The 25,686-nt window shown below is 35.8% G+C and overlaps 1 non-coding gene across 1 annotated transcript; it reads left to right on the top strand.

Moving 5' to 3' along the window:
* Window positions 1–19,184: 19,184 nt before the first annotated feature.
* On the top strand, window positions 19,185–19,258 carry TRNAI-AAU (transfer RNA isoleucine (anticodon AAU)). The gene has a single exon. It is a non-coding gene; the product is annotated as a tRNA-Ile (tRNA).
* Window positions 19,259–25,686: the final 6,428 nt, after the last annotated feature.

The following is a 25,686-nucleotide window of genomic DNA, read 5'->3' as shown; positions in this document are numbered from 1 at the left end:
AGTTGATATGAGAGTCCTCTATTGGCTCACTAGATGTGGATGCTTCAGCATAGTTTTCTTGGAAAGGAGGTCTGATATCTTGGTCTGGGCCAGCCCTTCCAACGTTTGGGCTTTCGTTTTTTCTAAAATTTTGGTTTCTGATAGCATTACCTTGTTGTCCTTCCCATGATGTTTTTCTTTCAATAGTTCCCATTCTATTTTCAAAACTGTGCATGTCTTTCATGATTGTATCCAACTTTTTCTCAAATGCTAAAGGTTCTTCTTTAAAAGTAATTCTTCTCTCAACTCTTGCTCTGTTTCTCTTGGCAATTAGGTTTGCCTCCACACTAACAGCTACATTCTGCATGTCTGCTAAGTTTTGAGGGGCTCTTTCCCTCAATTGATATGCCATGTCATAATCAAAACCATCAGGGAATTTGTATAAATCTAGATCACGTGGAGGTCTAAGGTTTTGTGGAATAGCATTGTAAATAATGTTGAACCTAGCACAATAGTCTAAGACAGTTTCTTGAGGGCCTCTTTTGATAGTGTCATACTCAGACAGAATGTGCAGCGGATATTTCTTCTTCTCCCATCTGTTAAGAAATGTTTGGTAAAGAGCCTCTGGGTCAGCTATGGAATTTGCAGGAAGAGCTCTAAACCAGGGCCTTATATATCCTGTTAAACTTTGGACAAAAATCTTCATTCTTACATGATCATCATCTATTTCATAATTCTCAAAATAGTCCTGCATTTTCTTGGTGTGTTGCAGGTCTGTGTTAGAACCAGTACCATCAAAATATGTGATTTTAGTTTGATAATCCTGAGGCATAGCCCCAGGATTTGTGGGCAACTGTAAAGGTGCATATCTATTAGCCATATTTACAGGGATAAATGGAACAGCAGGAAGAAATGGAACGATTGGAACAGTAGTAACAACAGTGGTAATAGGAGGAGTATGTGCAGTGAATGGAGGAGTAGAAAAGGAGCTTTGAGAGGTGGATGAGGAACTAGGAGAGGATGGAGCAACGTGAAGTGAAACTTTACTAGGGGTTGGAATATAGCCTAGGGGAATTGCTTCAGGACTCGAATTAGCAATATCCTCTTTTTCCTCTTGTTTCCTAAGAAACTTTGGGATTAAATTGGGATTTTCAAAAGTAGCTGGGGGATTTGGGTCTGGGTTTGACCTGGTATAATGAGATTTCTTCTTGGGAGCCAGCTTCTATCTTGTTTTCTGAAATTTTCTGAGATTCTCCCCAGTGGAGTCGCCAATGATGTTATCACTCAGGTTGTCCCTTGGCTCCTCAAGGGATACGGCCGAGGTAACCACAAACCAATCTTTGGATTGCAGGTCCTAGCCTACCTACAATCAGAGAGGGCTCTCTCTTTGTAATTTAGCTTTGTTTTGGGATGATTTTAGGCTAGTTATGATGTACATGGGTTTTGTTTGAGTTTGGTGGGATGGATGGATGATGTTTCAGACAGAGTTGGCATGCAAAGTGCGAGAAGTTCAGACCATTGGGCATGGAGTCAAGGATTATGGGTTGTTGGGTGTGTCTTCTTTGGCAAAGAAGGACTACAAAGCATGATAGCTAAACAAGGAACAATTTCAAGCTGGAATAAGGATGAAATGGAGGTCAGGGAATGAAAGGCAGTTAAGTAGCTTTCATTATACTAACAGAGGGAGGGTGAGTGAACATTATATAGAGCAATCAAGGATTCTTACATAACATTCATATATGAAGGAACTAGAGCAAATATGAGCAATAAAGTATTCATATTCATAACTAATTCAGCAGAAAACATAGAGAAATAACAGGAATTGAGAACAGAGTACAACTAAGTAACCTCTGAACTATTCTTTCTTCCTGCAACTTAGATCATGACACATAGATGATATTACAAACATAGAAACTGAAGACAGGGGAGAAAGACTTATTGATCCATGTAGAAGTGCTAGAATTCTGTAACCTACTCTTCAGCCATCAAATCCACACCAGACAGTTCATAGGCAATGCATTCCAGCAATATTTGTTCATAAAAGTTATCAAAATATACAGCGCAAGTCTAGAATGAGTTTATCAACCAACCAACCCTTTAAACATTGCTCAGGGTGGTTTAAATAGAAAAAATATCTACAAACAAGATCTTTGAGAAGATCTGATGGAAAAATCTAGATTAACCTAACATCTACTGAAAATAAATGCAAGAAAATATCTATTTGAGCTGCGCTCGAGGCAGCTGCAAAAAATGAGTTAATATGGGTCCTTTGAGCCATGCGTTGGCCACATTGCCATAACTGTGCCTTGGCTCTGCAGCGCTGCTCACAAGTGGCTTTAATGCTTATTAACTGCGATCTGGTGAGCCTTAATGGCTTAAAACTGCTTCTTTGACTTCGTTGGGGGCCTTTTAATGTTCATTTGCTTTGATATTAAGATTTCCACTGAACAACATTAACTGATACTCTCTGCCGCAACTCTGATACACTTTAACTTGAATTGGGCCCTTTCTGCCATTTTAAGGCAAGATTAGACTGTTGTTGCGCTTTCTGTGGCCTTCTGCGCGCTTTGGAGGAGTTTTGGCACCTGGCCGATCAAAACATTGCCAAAACTAAAGAAATCCTGCAAAAATGGTGGAAGATTGTGGACTGGAGGCTTGCTGGGGCCAAACCTTTGCTGTTTGGAGCAATTTGGGCTTGGAGCGATCAAAAATGGCTGAGAAATGATCATAATCCTTTGGAGCTGAAGCGCGCGCGGGCGCAGACTGATAATACGTGAAAAAACCCCTTTTTCCTTTATAAAGCGAAAGATCACTTTAAATAGGAAAATTGACAAAAACTGGGCGGGAACGATTTACTGTAGCACAGAAAAGATCTGGGCTGTTGGATCTAGCGCGGGCAGATCCAACGGCTGACATCTACTCGCAATATCGCTATCAGCGGGGAGCGGGGAATGGGGCCTTATATATATATTGGCTTGCGATAAGCGATCGCCGATATCGCATCGGCGATCGGGGGTGGAATGGGCGTTGCGATATTGTATATGAGCGATGCGATATGGGGGCTGCGACTTAATATGGACCGTCGAATGAGCGGTTACATTGGACGGTGGATGGGGCATTTGCAATATTGCGTCGGCAAAGGTTAAGGGGTTTGGAGCCTTAACCTTTGCAATAGCGAAATTGCGATATAACAATAAAGCGATGAGTTTTGCGATAAAGGGAGAAAAGGCGGAAATACATGGATTTGCGGTAAAAAGGCGGTTTAACTATAAAACAAGGATTTTGCACTAAACGATGAACTGTGGTGGGAAAGGTTGTGATATCCGACTTGCGATATCGCTTCGGATGTGATAGCGATATCGCATCGGCAGATGGGGTCAGGTATATGAAATACGACACATAACACCTGCGACCGCCGATTGCGATATCGCTATCGGCGGATTTCCATCGGAGCATATATATATAAAGGCCAACAATGTCAATGCTTCCCCCGACAGCGATATCGCGTCGGAGGGGAGGGGAATGAATCGAAGAAGGATTTAAGGGATGCGATGAAGGCTCTATATGATCGGAGGAGGGTTTTTGAATGGAAAAGAGGGTTTTCATGCCTTGGAAGGGTTTCTTTGAATCAGAGAAGGGTCTTTTGCCTTGGAAAAGGGGATTTATGCATCGGAAGGGGTCCGATTGCACTTTAGAGGGGTTTTTATGCTTTGGAAGGAGTCCAAATGCATTGGAAGATGGCTAGATGAGAAAAATGAGGGTTCTTACTAAGTTTCAGGCAAACTTAGTAATTTCCAAGCATATTTATGGTTATTTTTCAACCAAAGGGAGGGGATATGTATATAGAGGGGCTATTTAACATATCTTTAGTAGGGGGAGGGGAAACAGATAGGGATTTACATAGTAAAGTTAGGGGTTAATATGAATGTTGATCAGAAAGCGCTAAGTATGGAATCTTAGGCTTTAAAGGGGAAATATGACTTATAGAAGAGATATGAGCACCCCTAAGTAAAGCAGATCTTCACTTAGGCAAATGATATGGAATATGATGAATTTTAGGGATATTAAGTGGATCTTAACATCTTTAGGGGAAATTAGTGAATGATTTGGGGTAAAGGAAGAAGAGGAAGTTAGTCATGCCTCACTTGAGCTACTCCAAGGGAAAACTACCTTGCACTTGTGATCTGAAGTAAATAAAACACTTTGAAACACAAAATTGATCACAATTCTTCATTCAGCAACCTCAAAACTTCCTACCCAGCCTACTTACCTAACATTTTATCTTCTTTTTGTTTGGGTGCACTTGAACTAGCAAACCCATCTTTTCATCTTTCTTTTTGCTATCCTCCTATCTAAATCTACCCTTATTCCTTCCAGGGGCTCAGATTAAGTTGTTGAGCACCCTTGCTTCTCTACCTAACTAATAATCTGCCAAGATTAAACAGTTTGGATAGATCTTTATTCTCTATCTTCTAAAACAAGCAATTTAAACCTAGGGAAGCCAAGATTGAGCTGTTTTGCCTTCCCTTAACTATGGAATCCTTCAAAAATGGAATAATTCATCAGAAATGGAACATAGTAGTGGCATTTGAGCTTGCACACTTTCCTGGCCTTTTGATTGGGGTTCATTTCTTTCATTTTTCTCTTTGGCCAATTCTTCTTTTTGCCCTTTGATTTTTCTTTTAGGGCATACCCTCTTTACATTTTTTAAATTTTCTGAGTTTTTCTAGGAAATATGGAACATTTGCAGCATGAAAAATATGACATATTTGGCATTTCCACTGTCAATCATGAAATATGAAACCTATTGCAATAGGAGGCTAACACAAAGTTGTCCAAATGTCAGTCCATGTCACCATTCAGATGAGTGTACCATCATTCAGAGAGTTGTCATCATCATTTCAGGTTCCAATGGGTCATTTTACACCTTGTTCGTGTTTCAGTTGTGCTTGGGTAAGACTCATTTCCCTCTCCTAGGGTTTTGAAGGTAATTTTTCTGGTATGGTCAAATCATCAACAAATATTGCATCCTGATGCTCATACACCTTCCCCTATCCTTAATGTACCTTATTAAACACTTCCCATCACTGATATCCATCAAATTCCTCATTTTCCCACAAACCCTAGTTTCTTGCTACAATTTGACAATTTTCTAGGCTAAGCCTGTGTTTTTCCCTTTTGGACCCCTTCCCCTCACTTAATCTTTGAAATTCCACTTTCTACTACTTCCTAACATCCCTTCCTACTTCCCAAAATTTTCTTAAGAATTTAGAAGGCCTTTATCCCCTTCATTTTACTTCATTTCGACAAATCCCCTGTTCCACACATCGAGATGGGTTTTACTCAAATGATGTTTCTGAGCAAGGAAAAATGAATTTGGAAAACGTGAGAGAGGTTTTTGTCCAAAATAGGCCAAGGAAGAAAACCCTCCATCAATTTTTACACAGTTTTCATGGTTTTAGAGAAATTTCAAAAATAAAGTTGCCTCAGGAGGGTTGATGTACCTCTAGAGTGACCTTGGGAAAATCAAGATTTCTCCTAGCTTGGTTGGCCGAATGACTTGCTTGATGAGTCAAATGATAGCTAAACACAAAGATATTTCCAATGAGCTATCATGAGCTTAGTTTGGAGTTGAGTAAGACCTTAAAAAGTTGACTGCAATAGCACTCTACATTTAAGCAGCCTCATTTTGCACATTTTGATCAGTCTTGGGAGATTTGACTTTTGACAGGGCAAATGAACTCCAAATTGAAAAATTTAAGATGATTTAGAAAGTAGACCCAAAAATATTTCCAACAGGATATCCCGTGCCCAATTTGGACATCGGGAAGGCCTCCAAAAGTGGTTGCAAAAGGGCATTGTGCATAGAAAAGGTGTTGCACACCTGGCAAAGTTTGACAGTGTAAAATTACATAGGCGCTGCGCATAGAAAAGGCATTGCACACCTGTTAGAGGGCGTTGTGCACCTAGCAATCAAGCTCTCAAACCTCCAAATTTCCTCTATTTCAAGTAAGTATCACTGCCATTCTTGCTTAAAAGAAGTTTTTCAATCAGTTATTGGTGAGTTTGTTTCTTAAGAAAGTAAACCCTAGTTGTCACCTAAAATATCTCATAAACTCAAAGGCCCATTGTTTTATTGTTGTTTTCCCCCATCTAGTTGTTGTTCCCTAAAACCTATTCCCCATACATGATTCCCTAAACATTATTCCCTCTATATTTTCCCCACTTCATACATATACCCTAAACTCTACCATACTCCCAAACTCTATATCATATGCCTTAAACCCTATCATACTCCCAAACCCTACATCATTCATTAACCACTCATTTCCCACACCCCTGTCCCATTCTTGTGCACCCTCATTAACATTCCTATCTAAAATCTCTTCATACTCATCATACCCTCATTCATTACTCCATCACTCCTCATTGACCATAAAGATAAACAACAGTACAATAAATGGAGAGGGACAGTGGGTATGAAATGGAGGAAGAAGCCCTTCGTGACAGTTCTAGGGAAAAACATGTGCAGCAGAAGACCTCATAAGGGGGAAAACTAATCAGGGAGGAGCCTATCAGTTTGAGACAATTGCTTGCTTGCCCACTTGCCATATCATGTTTCAGACATCACTCTCGCTTTGATTTCTGTGAAATGGTGGAGAGGGTCAAGTTTCACCATGAGCTGACCAGGTTATTTGTGACTCATCTACATAATGGCCAAGTGAACCTTGCTGGTGTCTCCTTCACCTTGTCACCTACCACCATCTCAGAAGCAACAGGCATTCCAAATGTTGGTGAACAGTGGAACAAAGGACAATATGTTGACAGTATGATGAAGAGGCTTAAGGCTAAGTTGGAAAAGGCCTTAAGAAGCAAAAAAGAGCATGATAAACTCAAAATCTTGGCTAAAGCATCATTGGCCCATCAAAGCACTTAACAAGGGTCAATCATGCCAAATTTCAAGAAATTTGGAGAAATTTTTGTCAATTTTGAAATTTTTAATGTAAAAGACATGTTTTTCAATGGCGCTGTGCTTTTGTTGGGGACACTTTCTTGCAAAAATTTTTATATTTTTGGAATCAGCATGGAAAAATATGGAAGCTCAGAAATGGCTGAGAATTTTGGACAAGTTATAGGTCTCCAAAAGGGAAAAAAACACCCAAAAAGTGCCCTCTCTGCCACTTTTTTGCCACACAGGAAGCAGTCTTGGGAGAATAAATTTTTGGAGGGGCAAATGGACTCCAAATTCAGAAATTCAAGTTGTTCCAGAAATTAGACTCATCAAGATTTCCAACAAGCTATCATGCACCTAATTTGGACTCCGGGAAGCCTTCCAAAATTGGCCTAGAAAAATCACTGCGCATAGGATCAATGGCGCTGCGCCTAGGATGAATTTTGCCAGTTTTGCCTGATTTTCCAGATTTCGCCTAGTTTTCTCTACATTTGACTTTTTCTTTCTCTCTTGGTGAAATTAGCATGGTAAATGATGTAAATTGATGTAACTATGGATGTAAAACACTTAATAGGGTAGATACATCAAGTCAAAGGTGGTTTTGAGCTGAATGAATTGGTTTCCTTGGTTTTAGAGGCAAGTTGTTCCATTGCCTATATTCCTGTTCTTAGTTTAGATATGGTTGAAACCACCCCTTTTCTCATGGATTCAACCCTGATAGCTAGCTTGAGTAGTTTCCTTGCCTATATCATGTATTTTTTGATTCATTTGTAAGGGTTGGACTTTGGCAGAAGTGTTGGACTCACTCAACATTTTGTATCAGCAGTTTGGCAAGGAATAAAACCAGGTTTCACAGCTCTTTTTGTGGGATTCTTGTGACAATGAGTTTATGTATTGTTTCTTCTTTGTAATGGTTTTTCTGATGTTTTATATGTATACACATCTCTTTCTCTCTTCTTAACTAAATGAATCAAGGTGAATAGGAAAAATACACTAAGTTACAATGCTTTGTCTTGGGATTGCATTTAGTTTTCAATGTTTTCAACTATTTGAAGAGGATTCATAGTTTCTTTATGCCCTCCTCAACTCTTCAACTGTCTAAACTACCATCTTAATCCATTGCTAGTACATAAACCCTTGTCTACCTTGCCCCACAGGACATGACTATATCTCTGAGTTGATTTCCCGGACCTAATCTGCCTTCTCCAATTAATCCAGCAACCAAAACCTAAAATCAAACAAAATTCTCTGATCTACTATACCTAGCCTAAAATCAACATTCATTTTCAGTCATCTCAAGCCCTAGTTGTCATATTCTAAGTGAGATTGACAAGGAGAGAGCCCTCTCTCGACCTGGTAGGGCTAGCTACCAAGTTAAGCATGGTTTGATGTTACCCTAGACCTGCAGTAAAATAGTGGCGACCATACTGGGGAACGTAGTTTTATGTTCCTCGGTAAAATGTATCAAGTTTAGATCTGATTTTTGATGGTGGACAACGATCAGACACCGAAAGGCTGAAATCATTCACCTGGCGACTCCAAATCAGTTTTGAGATCAGATCCAAGGACTCCACTGGAGGATGAACCTGACCAGCAGAAACATGAAAGGAAAATATGGAAAGATCAAGTATTCAAGTTGGAATTTCATCCAAGACATTATGTTCTTTGTTATAAATTATTTCTTCTCTTTTCCCGAGAATGTCAAGAAGGCTTTGCAAAGTATATTGTATTTGAGAAAAGATCCTAAGCTTGCATTTGATTCTTTCCCTTTGAAGATTGCGAATACAAAATGTTCCCATGCCTTTGGTCTCGATCAAGACCCTTCTTCTGAATCTTATGATGACCATCGTCAAACTGATGAGCCTCAAGAGACCAAGACTGATTCTACAGCTTCTGTACATATTCCTATACCTTGTAAACTTCCAGATAGATATAAGCCTCTGATTTTACCTCCTATACTCCATGCTTTCCCTAAAAATCATTACCTATATCTACCAAGATTTGATGGTGAATGTGACAACATCACTGCTGAGAGACATGTACTGAATATTGAGTCTTTTCTTGACCTTTTTGAAGTTGATGAAGAGGATGTCAGTATTAGGCTTTTTGCTCTTTCTTTGCAAGGCAAAGTCAAGAGTTGTTTCAAAACCCTGCGTGATGCGAGCATCTCAGATTTCCAGTAGTTTGTCAAAGTTTTCCTGAACAGGTAGGTGGTCAGAAAAAACCCTTTCTTGATTATAGAAGAGTATAACTAGCTGAAAAGACTACTAGGGGAGATAGTACAACAATTTTCTGCCAGATTTAACCAAGTTTATTATTCGATGCCTATTAATATAAGACCTCCTCCTGGATCCGCTATCTTACATTCTAGAAGCCTTTGATCCAGAAATGGAGTTTCAGATGAGGGAAAGGAACCTTGCAACACTTGAAGAGATGCAGAACAATGCAGTAGATGTAGAGGCTAATTTGTTGATCAGAAGGGAAAAGTTGAAGGAAGAAGAGATGAAGAACATAGATCCAGAGAAATCAAAATCTTTAGAGGTAAAGCTTGACATTTTGGTAAGTGCAGTGGAAGAGATGATGCAGAAGATCACTATAAGGAATGAGTATGATGTTCAAGACCATGGCTCGCTGATTGAAGAGGAACAAATGGCTGCTCCAAAACATTTTCTTTCTTATCCCAGTTGTCATAGATCAGATAATGATAGTTTTATAGATCATCTTGGAGAAGAGAGATCTGTTGATATGACATGTATGCTTGATGATGTGTTTTATATTGATGATTTGCCTCAGTTTGATCAGTATGATGACGATTATGTTCTCCAAACCGAAGCTAGTCTTGCAGACAAATCAGCAGCTGGTTTGTGGAAGGAGGAAGTTCACTTTCAACTCGAATTTAGTGATCAGTCGTTGCATATTAGCTATGGAAGTGAGGAGGAAAGTGCAGCAAATTTTGAAGTAAGTGAAGGATCTTTGCCTTTTTGTTTTGCTTCGTTTCAGTTCATCAGAGACAACTTTCATGCAATCAGAAATCAACTGTCGACAAGTCTTGATCTGGACCATCTTGAGGGCAATGAAAACCTTGTTCAAGACTTTTCATATCCAGAGTTGTAGCCTCCGAATGCCATTGATTGTCAAGTTGCAAATGAAGACTTGGAAGCTGGACCATATGATCAAATGATGCCAGATGATTCTGTACCATTTTGTTTTGAATCATTTCAGTTTTTGAAGGGAAAATTGCATAGTATATCTTCAAATGAGCAGCTTGTAGAAAATCATGCAATCTCATTAGAACCAATAGAAAATGGGTTGCAACAGTCTTTTCAAGTTTTTCACGATCCAATAGCTGATGTGTTGGATGATGTCTGCAGTCAAAGTCCTTCTCCACTAGCTAACTGTGAGATTGAAACAAGTATTGATACAAACTTGATCCGGCAGCCGGTTTCTTTTTCATTTTCAGCAGGAGTCTCGTCACAAAGCTCAAACGAAAGTTTGCATTCAATATGAGGAGAAGCAAAGTAATCCATTGGATGAGCTAAGTCTTAGTGCACATGACTTTCAAGATCCTTATGCAGTATTTTTGGAGTCAGATAGAGAATCCATATTATTCAACGGATCTGTTTACAAGTTTTCATGGGAGTTTCCTTTTAGTAGTTCTCTCTTGTTGTTCATAAGCAAGCACTTGCGGAGAATTCAAACAACAACTAGAATGCTTACTTGGTTGCATTGATTGTTTCATTTCACTTGATCAGGTGATGAATGGAACAATTAGAGTAGGTTTTATTGAATAAGCTCCATTTTGAGCATATTTTCAGTTTGTCAGTTGTGTTTTAGTATTGAGATAGTTTCATAGTCAATTTTTGTTGTCAAGTTATCAGTTTTCAGTCATGCATTTCAGTCTGAGTTTTTTGACTCCATGCCCAATAGATAAGGCACTGGTTTGCTTCTCCCAAAGATCTGCGGTTCTTGGCACCTCCAAGGAGCTACCATCCCCATTGGAACCAATGTTAGTGTTAGGCTTTGAAGCCTTCCACCATTGATCAAACATGCTCTTACAAAGTGGTCTTAGGATGTCAAAGTCAAATTTTGTCATTTCAGAGAGTCTTCAAGTAAAATTTGGTCATTAGGTATTAGGTTTAGGATTTGTTTTCACTTCTTTCAAAGTTGTCCAAATGTCAGTCCATGTCACCATTCAGATGAGTGTACCATCATTCAGAGAGTTGTCATCATCATTTCAGGTTCCAATGGGTCATTTTACACCTTGTTCGTGTTTCAGTTGTGCTTGGGTAAGACTCATTTCCCTCTCCTAGGGTTTTGAAGGTAATTTCTCTTGTATGGTCAAATCATCAACAAAGCTTGCATCCTGATGCTCATACACCTTCCCCTATCCTTAATGTACCTTATTAAACACTTCCCATCACTGATATCCCTCAAATTCCTCATTTTCCCACAAACCCTAGTTTCTTGCTACAATTTGACAATTTTCTAGGCTAAGCCTGTGTTTTTCCCTTTTGGACCCCTTCCCCTCACTCAATCTTTGAAATTCCACTTTCCCCTGCTTCCTAACATCCCTCCCTACTTCCAAAATTTTCTTAAGAATTTAGAAGCCCCTTATCCCCTTCATTTCACTTCATTTCGACAAATCCCCTGTTCCACACATCGAGATAGGTTTTACTCAAATGATGTTTCTGAGCAAGGAAAAATGAATTTGGAAAACGTGAGAGAGGTTTTTGTCCAAAATAGGCCAAGGAAGAAAAAACTCCTTCACTTTTTACACAGGTGTCATGGTTTTAGATAAATGTCAAAAATAAAGTTGCCTCAGGAGGGTTGCTGCACCTCTAGAGTGGCCTTGGGAAAATCAAGATTTCTCCTAGCTTGGTTGACCAAATGACTTGCTTGATGAGTCAAATTATAACTAGACACAAATAGCTTTCCAATGAACTATCATGAGCTCAGTTTGGAGTTGAGGAAGACCTTCAAAAGTTGACTGCAACAGAAATCTGCATTTAGGCAGCCTCATTTTGTACATTTTGACCAGTATTGGGAGATTTGACTTTTGACAGGGCAAATGAACTCCAAATTGAAAAATTCAAGATGATTTGGAAAGTAGACTCAATAAGATTTCCAAAAAGCTATCCTGTGCCCAATTTGGACACCGGGAAGGCCTCAAAAAGCGGTCTGCAAAAGGACACTACACACCTGGCAACCGGCGCTGCGCATAGAAAAGGCGCTGCACACCTGGCAAAGTTTGACAATGTAAAATTACACAGGCGCTGCGCATAGAAAAGGAACTATGCACCTATTAGAGGGTGTTGCGCACCTAGCAATCAAGCTCTCAAACCTGTCAAATTGTTCCAAAGAGCACTAAATCACCTCAAACCTCCAAATTTCCTCTATTTCAAGTAAGTATCACTGCCATTCTTGCTTAAAAGAAGTTTTGCAATCAGTTATTGGTGAGTTTGTTTCTTAAGAAAGTAAACCCTAGTTGTCACCTAAAATATCTCATAAACTCAAAGGACCATTGTTTTATTGTTGTTTTCCCCCATGTAGTTGTCGTTCCCTAAAACCTATTCCCCATACATGATTCCCTAAACATTATTCCCTCTATATCTCCCCACTTCATACATATACCCTAAACTCTACCATACTCCCAAAATCTATATCATATGCCCTAAACCCTATCATACTGCCAAACCCTACATCATTCATTAACCACTCATTTCCCACACCCCTGTCCCATTCTTGTGCACCCTCATTAACATTCCTATCTAAAATCTCTTCATACTCATCATACCCTCATTCATTACTCCATCACTCCTCATTGACCATAAAGATAAACAACAGTACAATAAATGGAGAGGGACAATGGGTATGAAATGGAGGAAGAAGCCCTTAGTGACAATTCTAGGGAAAAACATGTGCAGTAGAAGACGTCATAAGGGGGAAAACTAATCAGGGAGGAGCCTATCAGTTTGAGACAATTGCTTGCTTGCCCACTTGCCATATCATGTTTCAGACATCACTCTCGCTTTTATTTCTGTGAAATGGTGGAGAGGGTCAAGTTTCACCATGAGATGACCAAGTTATTTGTGACTCATCTACATAATGGCCAAGTGAACCTTGCTGGTGTCTCCTTCACCTTGTCACCTACCACCATCTCAAAGCAACAGGCATTCCAAATGTTGGTGAACAGTGGAACAAAGGACAATATGTTGATAGTATGATGAAGAGGCTTAAGGCTAAGTTGGAAAAGGCCTTAAGAAGCAAAAAATAGTTTGATAAACTCAAAATATTGGTTGAAGCATCATTGGCCCATCAAAGCACTTAACAAGGGTCAATCATGCCAAATTTCAAGAAATTTGGAGAAATTTTTGTCAATTTTGAAATTTGTAATGTAAAAAACAGGTTTTTCGGTGGCGTTGTGCTTTTGTTGGGGACACTTTCTTGCAAAAAAGTTTATATTTCTGGAATCAGCATGGAAAAATATCGAAGCTCAGAAATGGATGAGAATTTTGGACAAGTTCTAGGTCTCCAAAAGGGAAAAAAACACCCAAAAAGTGCCCTCTCTACCACTTTTTTGCCACATAGGAAGCAGTCTTGGGAGAATCAATTTTTGGAGGGGCAAATGGACTCCAAATTCAGAAATTCAAGTTGTTCCAGAAAGTAGACTCATCAAGCTTTCCAACAAGATATCATGCACCTAATTTGGACTCCAGGAAGACTTCCAAAATTGGCCTAGAAAAAGCGTTTTGCATAGGATCAATGGCACTGCACATAGCCTAAATTTTGCCAGTTTTGCCTGATTTTCTAGATTTCGCCTAGTTTTCTCTACAGTTGACTTTTTCTTTCTCTCTTGGTGAAATTAGCATGGTAAATGATGTAACTTGATGTAATTATGGATGTAAAACACTTAATAAGGTAGATACATCAAGTCAAAGGTGGTTTTGAGCTGAATGAATTGGTTTTCTTGGTTTTAGAGGCTAGCTGTTCCATTGCCTATATTCTTGTTCTTAGTTTAGATATGGTTGAAACCACCCCTTTTCTCATGGATTCGACCCTGATAGCTAGCTTGAGTAGTTTTCTTGCCTATATCATGTACTTTTTGATTCATTTGTAAGGGTTGGACTTTGGCAGAAGTGTTGGACTCACTGAACATTTTGTATCAACAGTTTGGCAAGGAATAAAACCAGGTTTCACAGCTATTTTTGTGGGATTCTTGTGACAGTGAGTTTATGTATTGTTTCTTCTTTGTAATGAGTTTTTCTGATGTTTTATATGTATACACATCTCTTTCTCTCTTCTTAACTAAATGAATCAAGGTGAATAGGCAAAATACACTAAGTTACAGTGCTTTGTCTTGGGATTGCATTTAGTTTTCAATGTTTTCAACTATTTGAAGAGGATTCATAGTTTCTTTATGCCCTCCTCAACTCCTTAGCTGTCTAAACTACCATCTTAATCCATTGCTAGTACATAAACCCTTGTCTACCTTGCCCCACAGGACATGACTATATCCCTGAGTTGATTTCCCGGACCCAATCTGCCTTCTCCAATTAATCCAGCAACCAAAACCTAAAATCAAACAAAATTCTCTGATCTACTATACCTAGCCTAAAATCAGCATTCATTTTCAGTCATCTCAAGCCCTGGTTGTCATATTCTAAGTGAGATTGACAAGGAGAGAGCCCTCTCCCGACCTGGTATGGCTAGCTACCAGGTTAAGCGTGGTTTGATGTTACCCTAGACCTGCCTTCCTTCAGCCTAAGGTAGATTTAGGCACTAACACACTTCAATGAATTCAATCCAATGTGCACCAAAACCATTCATGGAGGCCTTAACTAATAGTCAAAGAATACTAAACCAAAATTATAGGCTTGTGGTACCTACTTTGGGGAAGTTTCTTGAGCTGCCATTTATGTGCATGCCTTGAACCAATGAGCCAAGGCCCATTCTCTAGCAAGAAAATAAAATAATGCAACTTAGAGTGGAGAGGTTTTTTTTGTTTTTTGTTTTGTTTTTTTTCTTGAGTTCCTATTTTTTCCATTTTTCTTGTTTTGTACATGTGACAATGCATGGCATTCCAACTAATTTGCTTTTATTCCTTTTTTTCTAATTTTTTTAATCATTTTCCCTTTTTCTCTTTGAAATGCAGGTAAGAAATTTCACTTTTTTCGTTAAAAAATTGAACAAAGAAGCTAGAGGTTGAGCAAGGATGATATTTAGGTGAAATGAGACATGAAAGTGCCATTACAATGGTTTCAATGATCCCTTCCTGGATGTGCAACAAGAAATACAATGTGACACTAGAAACTCCCTTAATTTTAGCTAAGAAGATTTGATGCTACGGTAGGTTTAATTATGGGGTCCATAAGGGACTTGATTTTACAAAGGTTACCATTTAGTCACATGGTGTCAAAATAAGGAAAATGAGGTATCATTAGAAAGAAATCAATGACTAATTCGATTATATATCCAAGCAAAAATTTGATTTGAGGATACCAACTATTAAATTACACTACCCAGAAACTCTTCCATGTAAGCTGGCTAGACCACACCCTCAAAACTAGTTTGAACACTTATGAGAAACCTCTAAGTCATTTAGACTATTATTGAGGTAAAATACAATTTTAAAACTCTAATTTTATATTCTAGTGTGTAAAACAAACCTCGAACCTCTACCACCATTTAGCTACCCTAAAACTTAACCTGAACTTTTGAAAACTTGTTCTCAACAATTGGCAGTTGAAACTAGGTGCATGATATACTATTATAAATGTTTTAAACATCCTTACATAATAAAGAGGCCTAACTTTTTCTTATCTTTGATTTATAATAAAATATGATCAAAAGTCCATAACCATGAATTTTATCCCCATGGGAGATGCACAACTTGTGCCATTAGTAGACTGGGTATATAAACTCATAATTGGCAAAATAAGTTATTTAAAAAAAAAAAATCTAGAGGAATTTCTAACTAGTCGGGCTTACCTAATAAGGCCTAGGTTCAAATTCAAATAGTCTCTACCATAACCCTTACGCTAATGCTAATAGCCCAAAATTCAATGCCTAGTAGGTAACCTATGACATAGCAAGGTTCGAGATGTATGGAGACACACCCATGAGGTTGTCCCACTCCTCGGGGTGTCTACCCTTCTTTCCTTATCACAACATGGAAAAGTAATCTCATTAGGGATTTGAACCCATGTGGGGAGACTGTGAGACCTACCTCCCAACCATGTGAGCACAACCTCAACCTAAATATGAGGAATTGTTGGAATATTATTCTAAGAAATATATGGAACAACCACTATTTTTTTTTTGAAAAAAATTCCTTTTATATTATTTGAAAGCCCCAACTCACATGGATCCCACCATGATAAGTGAAAGAGTTCAATTTTGAAATTTTGTAAACTATGCTTACATTTGATAAAATATGACTTGATAATCCTATAAATGTACTTTTATAGTATTGGGGGATTTCAAAAGTCAAAAATAAGCTAGGGATGGCCTCTCTAAAGGCCAAAAGATTGGGAGCTTAAAAAAATCCAAACAAGGTTAAATTGAATTCGTTTATATGTTGACAATATCATGTTGGGTATTATGGCCTTGATGGCTACTATAAACATGCATTGACGATGATATAATATAGGGAATCTTGTCAATTTAAAAATATACTAATCTTACTAACTAAGTCCCAGTGTGTGAGGCATCATCTATTTCAAATCCAACACATTGTAACCATCTTTTATTGAAACCAAGTGAATTGATGCTAATGATTAAAACTCTTCTAATGTCTAACAAGTCATTATGAGCTTGAGATAACCACACACACTATCCCTATTATACCCTTCTATAGGAAAAAGATAATAATGATGACTCTTACTACCTTCTTTGACTCTACCTAATGTTTGAAAGGTTGCTTGGAGTAACCCTCCTATTGTCTTAGAAGATAAGTAATGCGAAATATCACATTGTCCAAAGTAGATTTTTGGGTCAAAAACTAGATGTGTTGAATGCCATTTTCTTAATGAGTATTTTTTTATTATCTAAGATATACATGCAACTTCATTGCACATTTCCACACAATGTTTACACTATTATTGTAATACATTTGTTTTTTTGTGAGCTTCAGATGATAGAAATTATACTAATACCATGTTATTATTGAAACCCCATAGTGAGTCTTGATTCATGTGATTATAGGATTGATGGAAAGTGGGATGGCAATCTAGCCTATTCTAATATCACACATGACTTTAAAACTAAGTCAAGTACAATCTACATACATGAGTTGCTATGAATATCACTACTCCTTTAAGGGAAAAGATTACCATGTGCTTCAAGCTTTGATAAACACACACAACCTTAAGATATTTTGTTAGATCTAATATAAATGTATATTATGGTTACATAACCTATTCAATAAAATGTGCACTTCCATATTACTATCTATGATTTTACTTAAAACAAACATAGTGTCATTCCTCTAAAGAATATATTGCCTATACTAATGTAGTTCAATCCTTAATGGATATTGTTTGTTGATGTATATGAGTGGTATTAGTCACTATCTTCAAAAGAAGAATTATTTGGTTTGAACACTTTTGGCATGAATATTTCTTTCCTTTGAAGTTTTAATACTTTGACATGCATATCATATTTCTTTAATGTTGGAAGAAAAGTTACAATTTAAGAAGGACAAAAGGCCCACATAGCAAAAATAGGAGTCTAATCCATTAGACAATAATGTGTAACTAGAGTAAATGTAGAAAACACAATGTATTAACAAAGAATACTAACCAAAATGAAAATCTCAACATTGTGCAATTGTGCGACTACCATAATTTTTCCTAAAATGACTTGAAAGACTACAAACAACATTCACACTTTATCACAACACACGTACATTCATAAAAATATACTTATATAAAAATAACCTAATGAAAAATACTTATGAAGAATCTACAAATAACCTTCAAGTATCATTGAATATTAATAAGAGGATCCAATGATACTTCTTCTATGCATTCTAAAATCCCATATGAAATGGAAAAATACAGAGAATGTAGGAAAGTCTTGCACTTGTGCTTCTTTGAACCATCATCAACAATGGTATCAAGGACATGATTGGATAATTGTTAATAGAGCTATATGTTATATGTAATATAATGATCATATTTATTCGTTCTTATTTATGCTTAGCAACTCGTCCTAAATATCATTCTTTAAATGTTCAAAGCACTTTTGCTTTTAATTATCTACCTACAAATATGAAGAAGTTCATTATTGTCGATCAAACCAAGCATTTGAGCATTTGTATGCAAAAAATCCCTCTAGGGATGGTCAATAGGAAAAGGGAATTCAAACCCATATTGCTTTAAGCCCTAGAACCAATTAACTCAAGGATAATTGATTTGTTGAGATCGTTAGTAGAACTATTTTGATTTATGGATACTAGGTCTCTTTAATTTTTGCAACTTTGATTTTAATATGAGCCTTAGAGTAGTGTTGCATTCATAATGATCATATCGATAGTTTCTATTATGCATTAAGCCACTATACTATGAGCTACAATCGATGAATTAGACTTAGGTTACAATTTGTTTGTTTAACATTAATGATGAATTATAGTTGTTATCATGAGTCAATGTTAACTTACAAATTGTTAGTATACTTAGAAGATTTCAAATTGCAAGTTATTGGTGAAAGTAAATAGAATGCAATGAACTTTCATTAAATAATATATTCCTTCAACAAAAAATTTAATAAATTTAATTCATTAAACATAAAGTATAAGCAACAACTAATTTTCCATATTCATTTCCATTTGAACATAAATAATAGCAAATGAAGTAATTAACCGTTATATCTCAAGATATTAACCATCCTTAAAAAAATAAATACATGTCTAATAGCAATCCTAAGATGAATTAACAACGAGTCAAAATATAAATCTATCAACAAACCAATATACCATGCATAGGTTACTGATTTCCTCAAATAAAATCCCATCAATGATGAGTGTTCAAGCTTGCTTTCATTTCTAATATAAATCATGTAATGTTTAATGAGTAACATGCACTTCAATCATAATTTCAATCCATGTGCAAATTTGCACATCAAAATATATATGTAAAACTTCAATACTTCTGTCAAATTCACCATATCAATTTACGTATTTCTCTAACAGCCTTGGGCCCATAACCCTAAAAGTTATGCCTATAATCATCAATATTCTTGAACATCAAGTATGGGCCCATTAGCTCAGTTGGTTAGAGCGTCGTGCTAATAACGCGAAGGTCGCAGGTTCGAGACCTGCATGGGCCATTCTGAAATTTATTAACACGATGGTTGATTTCTAGTTTTTAGTTATGGAAGAAAACGGTAAAGAATGACTCTTTAATTTTTGTAGATTAAAAAAGAAGTTAATGATCGAGAAAAGAGAAGTTAATCATGAATGGTTGCATGAATAATTATTTGAATGATGGAATTAATTTTTGTGGATTAAAAGAGAAGTTAATCATGTAATTGAACAAATATTATTTTAATGATCTTAAGGGAGTTGTGTGGACTTTTGGTTTTTAGTTATAGAGGAAAACGGTAAAAAATGACTATTTAATTTTTGTGGATTAAAAGAGAAGTTAATCATGTAATTGAACAAACATTATTTTAATGATCTTAAGGGAGTTGTGGGGATTTTTGGTTTTTAGTTATGGAGGAGAATGGTAAGGAATGACTACTTAATTTTTGTGGATTAAAAGAGAAGTTAATCATGTAATTGAACAAACATTATTTTAATGATCTTAAGGGAGTTGTGGGGATTTTTGGTTTTTAGTTATGCAGGAGAACGTTAAGGAATGACTATTCGTTAGGAAAGGGAGTTGTGGGGATTTAGGGAATGACTACCCCTTAGGAAAGGGAGTTGTGGGGATTTTTGGTTTTTAGTTATGGAGGAGAACGGTAAGGAATGACTACTAGTTAGGAAGAGGTTTTTTATAAGTTGAAGATATTTAGGAAGAGGTTTTTTAATCTAAGTTGAAGATATTGTGAGGAAGTTGAAGATATTTCCAGGAAGGTGGAGATATTTGGCTAGCATTGTTTTATTGATTGAGAAGTTCATATTTTTCATCTTAGAAGATATTGTTTTATTGATTGAGAAGTTCATATCTCTTGGTCTTAGATTGTTTTATTGATTGAGAAGTTCATATTTCTTGGTCTTAGATTGAGGGTTGGTTGGGCGGAATGTCATCCTACAAATTTTGTTTCTTGAACCTATTTGTTGTTAAGATTGTTCATGTTTATAAGTAAATTTCAATTACTATATTCTAGGTATTTCTACACTCTAACAGAATAGTTCTAATGTTTAAATATGATTTTTTTCTTAAGAAATTATCACTTTCAAAATATTAAAAGAATGTAATCTTTAATTGGTTAATCAATGATTATTTTCTTCTTGATAAAAAGTGATTGCTTTTTATTTAATTAATTCATTATCTTATTCATTAATTAATTTCCTAATGACAAATGAGCAAGTTTCCTAGATTAATTTAGTTTATATTGCTAGTTCAATGGCCTAAGCCTTGCACCTATGATTATTTTGGTTAAGACTACTTAATAATAATGTGGTTATATAAGGAGCATAAGGAGCCTTATATGATTCTACTAGGGAGAGGATTTAATTGACCACAAACTAGGTGCATGGGAGTTATCATGTTTGCCTTGATCACATATCCATATTATGTGGATGGTTATGGGGGTGTGGTCCCATACAAAAAGGGTTTCAATTATCTGCCTAAACCTATATATGGATAATTTTATAAATTGATCTATCAGTCATGTTCTTTAGACCTATGCTCATTGTGAATTGTTGAATGATCTCTATTAACACCACATCTCTTGGAATCTTGGTTATTCACTTTTGTTGTTTTTACCTAATCCAACATGGAATCAAAGTTGTGTGGTTCTTCAATTAAGGGTTTTGCAGAAGGTGAAATGAGTTCCAATGAAATTAATAGCCTTCATGAAAAAGTGATAATGATATTTTTCTATGACGCATAGAGTTTGATTGTTGTGTTTCCTATTATAGTTTTGGTGATATTTGGTAATCTTTAGTATTATATTATCTTAAGCTAAATTTATGAAGCACATTATTAGGTGTGTCCTTTGATAAGATCTAGAATATTAATTAGAAGCAACTCTCTAAAGAGGTCAAGAAGATTAACTAAGTCCATGGTGGATTTGACTGGAAGTGAAGATGGAGATGTTTAGGTGTCTAAGCATATTTCCTATCTACAACATGATCTCTCCCTAATACAAATTGTCCTAAAGACTCATCTTCGAGTTCTAGTCATTTGCATGCATTGATATTGCAACTAAGATGCATTCATTTTTTTCTAATCTATAATTTATGAAATGATCACATGGAAGCTAGAGTGTCAACTAGCCTATCAATTAGAGCATACACGGATTGAGGTAAAGTCACTTGGTGAAGGTGGCCTAATTTGAAGTGTTTTTTGGGGATGAAGATATATGGGTGCCATGGAGAGAGATACCCACTAAATTTATTTTTTTCTATTTATTAAATACCATGTAATTTTGAGATTTATTGAACTTCTAAAATGTTAGAATTGTGGTATAAAGGGTTCATTTCATTGGTGGATGATTGGAACAAGTCTTAATGATTCAAACAATTATATAATGGTATGAAATTGACTTATTTTCCTTAGTTATTTTATTTTATTTATATATAAATATTTTAATGACTGCAAATAGGTGTTGACTAAGAGGTTGAACACTAGAAAAGCATACCTAGATAATCAAAACTCACTTGAAAGACAACATTTGTATCGACCAAGTAGTGAGTTGATTCTCTTTAAGATTTAGTTTGTTGTTGTATTTTGTTTCAACATTGTTGTTATGTGGTTATCCTACAATAAAGCTATTAAGAATACTTCTTGACCTAAATCAAAGAATTGAGTAAGTCTGGTGCATTAACAATATTAATCTAGAGTGGTTGATCATCATTATAATAGGTTTGAAATATATATATTTTTATTGGTTTATATGTTAAAATTTGGTATAAGTCGATTTAGTTAAGTTGTGTGGATTAGGGATGGGAGATCAAGGCTCCATTCTTTTGATACATTATTTTGGTATAAAGATTAATGGTTGGAATATATATTGTAAATTTAAAACCTTTTATAGTAATTCTATGCATACACTGATTCTTAATAAATGAAATAGTGAGAACAATGACAATCACGTATTACAAAGAGATTTACCCTAGAAGCCCAAACCAAGAAAACTAGCAAATTGTTTAGAGCCACACCTTTGATTTTTATCATCAATCAACTTCATTGTTTACAATACAATATATAGGATCTCATGACATTCAAAACCACTAATCTATTAACTTAAATTACATTACAACCTTAATTCCTTAACTAGATTTAGAAAAATATGGGATGAAACACCAAGGGCCACAAAACCGCCAAAAGTAAAAATCATGTGCCAAAAATTACCAAAAAGGGACACAAAAACCAATCCATTTTTTTTTTTGGGGTTGGGGGTTCACTCCCTAGATTGTGGTGGGCTATTATGCCTCCCATGTGACCCCTTGCTACACTTGATGTGTATGTATCATGCAAGGAATTAGCTGTGCAAAGAATATAATGCATATCAAACATATTGAAATGTAAAATGCAAGAAAATAACGAATAACTAGCAATAATAAAACACATAGTGACAATGATTATCTTGGAAATCCTAAACCTCGAAAACCAACTCATAATAAATCTATTACACTTGGCCAAAAATCATCTTGCAATGGAGTCATCAAACCATTAAATAGGCTATATTAAATCAAACACTAGGGGTAAAACTATCGGTTATAGAAACCTCGGGCCCATAAACCACCAATCATAAACCCATACTAGGGGTAAAACTGTGGGTTATAAAAACCTCGGGCCCATAAACCACCAATCATAAACCCATATTAGGGGTAAAACTGTGGGTTATAGAAACCTCGAGCCCATAAACCACCAATCATAAACCCATACTAGGGGTAAAACTGTGGGTTATAAAAACCTCGGGCCCATAAACCACCAATCATAAACCCATACTAGGGGTAAAACTGTGGGTTATAATAACCTCGGGCCCATAAACCACCAATCATAAACCCTAGGGGTAAAACTTTGGGTTATAGAAACCTCCAGCCCATAAACCACCAATCATAAACCCATTAATTACTAAATCAAAATGACTCTATGACTAAGTCAAGCTTAACCTAACATATGTATGTGTGTGCTTATGTTACATTTTGGGTTATTACTTTATAATTTTTTAAGTATATTGACAAAATATTGATAACGCCACTATTGTATACTAGAGTTGTGTTTTGGTTGCATTATTACATTGGAAATATATATATATTATTGTTATATATTAGATTGAGCATTGGAGGCATCCTATTGTCATTTTTGTGTGTATTGCTTATTGTTCTTTAAATTCAAGATCAACGAGCTATCTCCTTGGGTAACTTATTGGTTTGCTAGAATAGCAAACACTGGAGTGGGTAATTTTTACCTAATCAAAGTTTCATCAATAGACAAATGATTTAGGACTTTCTTGTGAATTATCTTTGCATGTAGAAGTTTCTTCTATTCTTTAATGAACTATGGGTGTTGTTCATAGTTTTTTGTAGAGAAAGAGGAAGGTTGATGATGTTTGTATCTCATGAATAAACTATTATTGAACTAAACAAACTAGTTTCTCAACTTTTCCATGAGATTAATGGCAGCATAAAACCATATAAGGTTGCAAAAATGCAAGCCAAGTCTTGTTGCACATGAATTGTAGATCTCTACCTTGTAAAAATATGATGAAGACGCTAGGAATGGAAAGAACTTTGGAACATGTCTTTCACAACATCATGGAAAAATTTAAGGATAAGACAAATATACTTAATGATTTGGAGGATGAAGTTTAAAACCTCCCTCATTGAGATTGTTGGACTCAATGAATAGATTGATGGGTCGAACAAAGATAACTGTTAGTTAAAAACTTAGGTTATATGCTTGCATTTCTCTATGAATAATGTCCATAAGGAAGTTTCCCCACTTTAGGTAGATAATGTTTGGTTCTTTGATGGGTACCAAGATTTGAAGAGAGACCATGATATTTTGCTGCTATAGGTTGTTAATAAAGACGAGCCCATTTAGGGATTGCAATATTTCAAATAAGGTCCTAAATTAGAATTGAGTCAACTACAAATTGTTAAGTGTAATGCTGATAAACTTGATGGTGTGTTTGAAAATCCCTCTTAGACTACTTTGTCTATTGATGCTCATGATGATTCATCTAGTGATATTGCTTATAGCCTTGCTAATTGTATGTTAAAGGATGATGTTCATGCCATGGCTTCTTCTCATGCTTTGTTGGCTACTATCACTTGGTTTCTCCTACATTTGAGAAACATACTACAATTATTGGATCTTGACTATTGAATAAGAAGGGATATATTAACAATGGAAATGAGAAGAGTGGATAGAGTATTGTTATCTTGAATATCCTTTATTTGCAACCAATTAGAGTTGGTCTTCGATATGATGGGATTTCACTAAGCAATAAAGGTGCCTCTATATTGATTGTTGTTTGGTTTTTGTAATAGATGGAAGTTGTCTGATAGATTTTTAGGGAGAGAAATTAGTTATGGATGATTATGTTGAATCAAAAAAATATTTGGTTAATTGTTATAATTAAATTTTTTATTATTATTATAGATGATATTGGTTTATTGATGCGCATGGATGTCATAAACCCTTAGTTGTGAATGAATATGTGGCATGCACCTTATTTTCATCGGTAACATAGTTATTTCCCATAAAAAACCTCATCATCAATGGTAAGGGATGTGTCTAAGAATAAACACTCTTAGAATGATGACACTACTTCTTACAAATCCTTACAAAAGAGGTGTGAGAGACAAAATTTTGGACTAGAGTTGACTACCAGAGTTGATTGAAATGGGACTAATAACTATTTAGGGAACCTTTTTAAAGAGGTTATCAAGGACTTCATATATATATATATATATATATACCATCAACTATGCAATAGAATATTTCTCCTCTTTATTCCTATTGATTCATTGGAGTGGTCAACATAGTTTCAACATGCTTTATCAATTGTTTGAGTTTCAATGGAATATTTTGTTAGATATTTATATTGTTTGACATGTTTTGCTTACAATTTCAAGGTCTTGTTATGTGTCTTATGGAATATTCTATTGTATTGATCCATCAATTGTGTTTATGGAGAGATGATATTGATGTTTATTTATGAATAAACATAACTTGAGATGTCTAGTCAAATGATCAACTAGAACTCGTTGTTAAAGATCAACTAAATTGAATTTGACTTAGTTGTTTAATGATGGAGTGTTGGGGTATGTACAATCTAGTTTGACTTGTTGTTGCAAGTCAATTATACTTAAGAACTAGTATGCAAGAGTGCCAATTGTTAGTTATAGAGCATGCTATAAACAAAGATGTTAATTGGGAGCTATTAAGTGTCATAGAAAGCACCTATTTGATGTTGGTCGGATCCTTTGAGATATTTATTTAACAAATATTATTTGTATGATGAACAAACATTGATTTGCTAATGTATAATTTGTTATTTTATTAATCAATTGAGACTAGCTTGTCTTGTTGTTTAGTTAATTAATTAATTAAGATTATATAGTAGTTTCAAAA

This window comes from Pinus tabuliformis, chromosome 5_2, assembly GCF_031772625.1.
Source record: "Pinus tabuliformis cultivar Carrire ecotype Pingquan chromosome 5_2, CPIR1, whole genome shotgun sequence".
NCBI lineage: Eukaryota > Viridiplantae > Streptophyta > Pinopsida > Pinales > Pinaceae > Pinus > Pinus tabuliformis.
The sequence above is the reverse complement of the archived record's forward strand: the minus strand, read 5'-3'. Positions and strand labels throughout refer to the sequence as shown.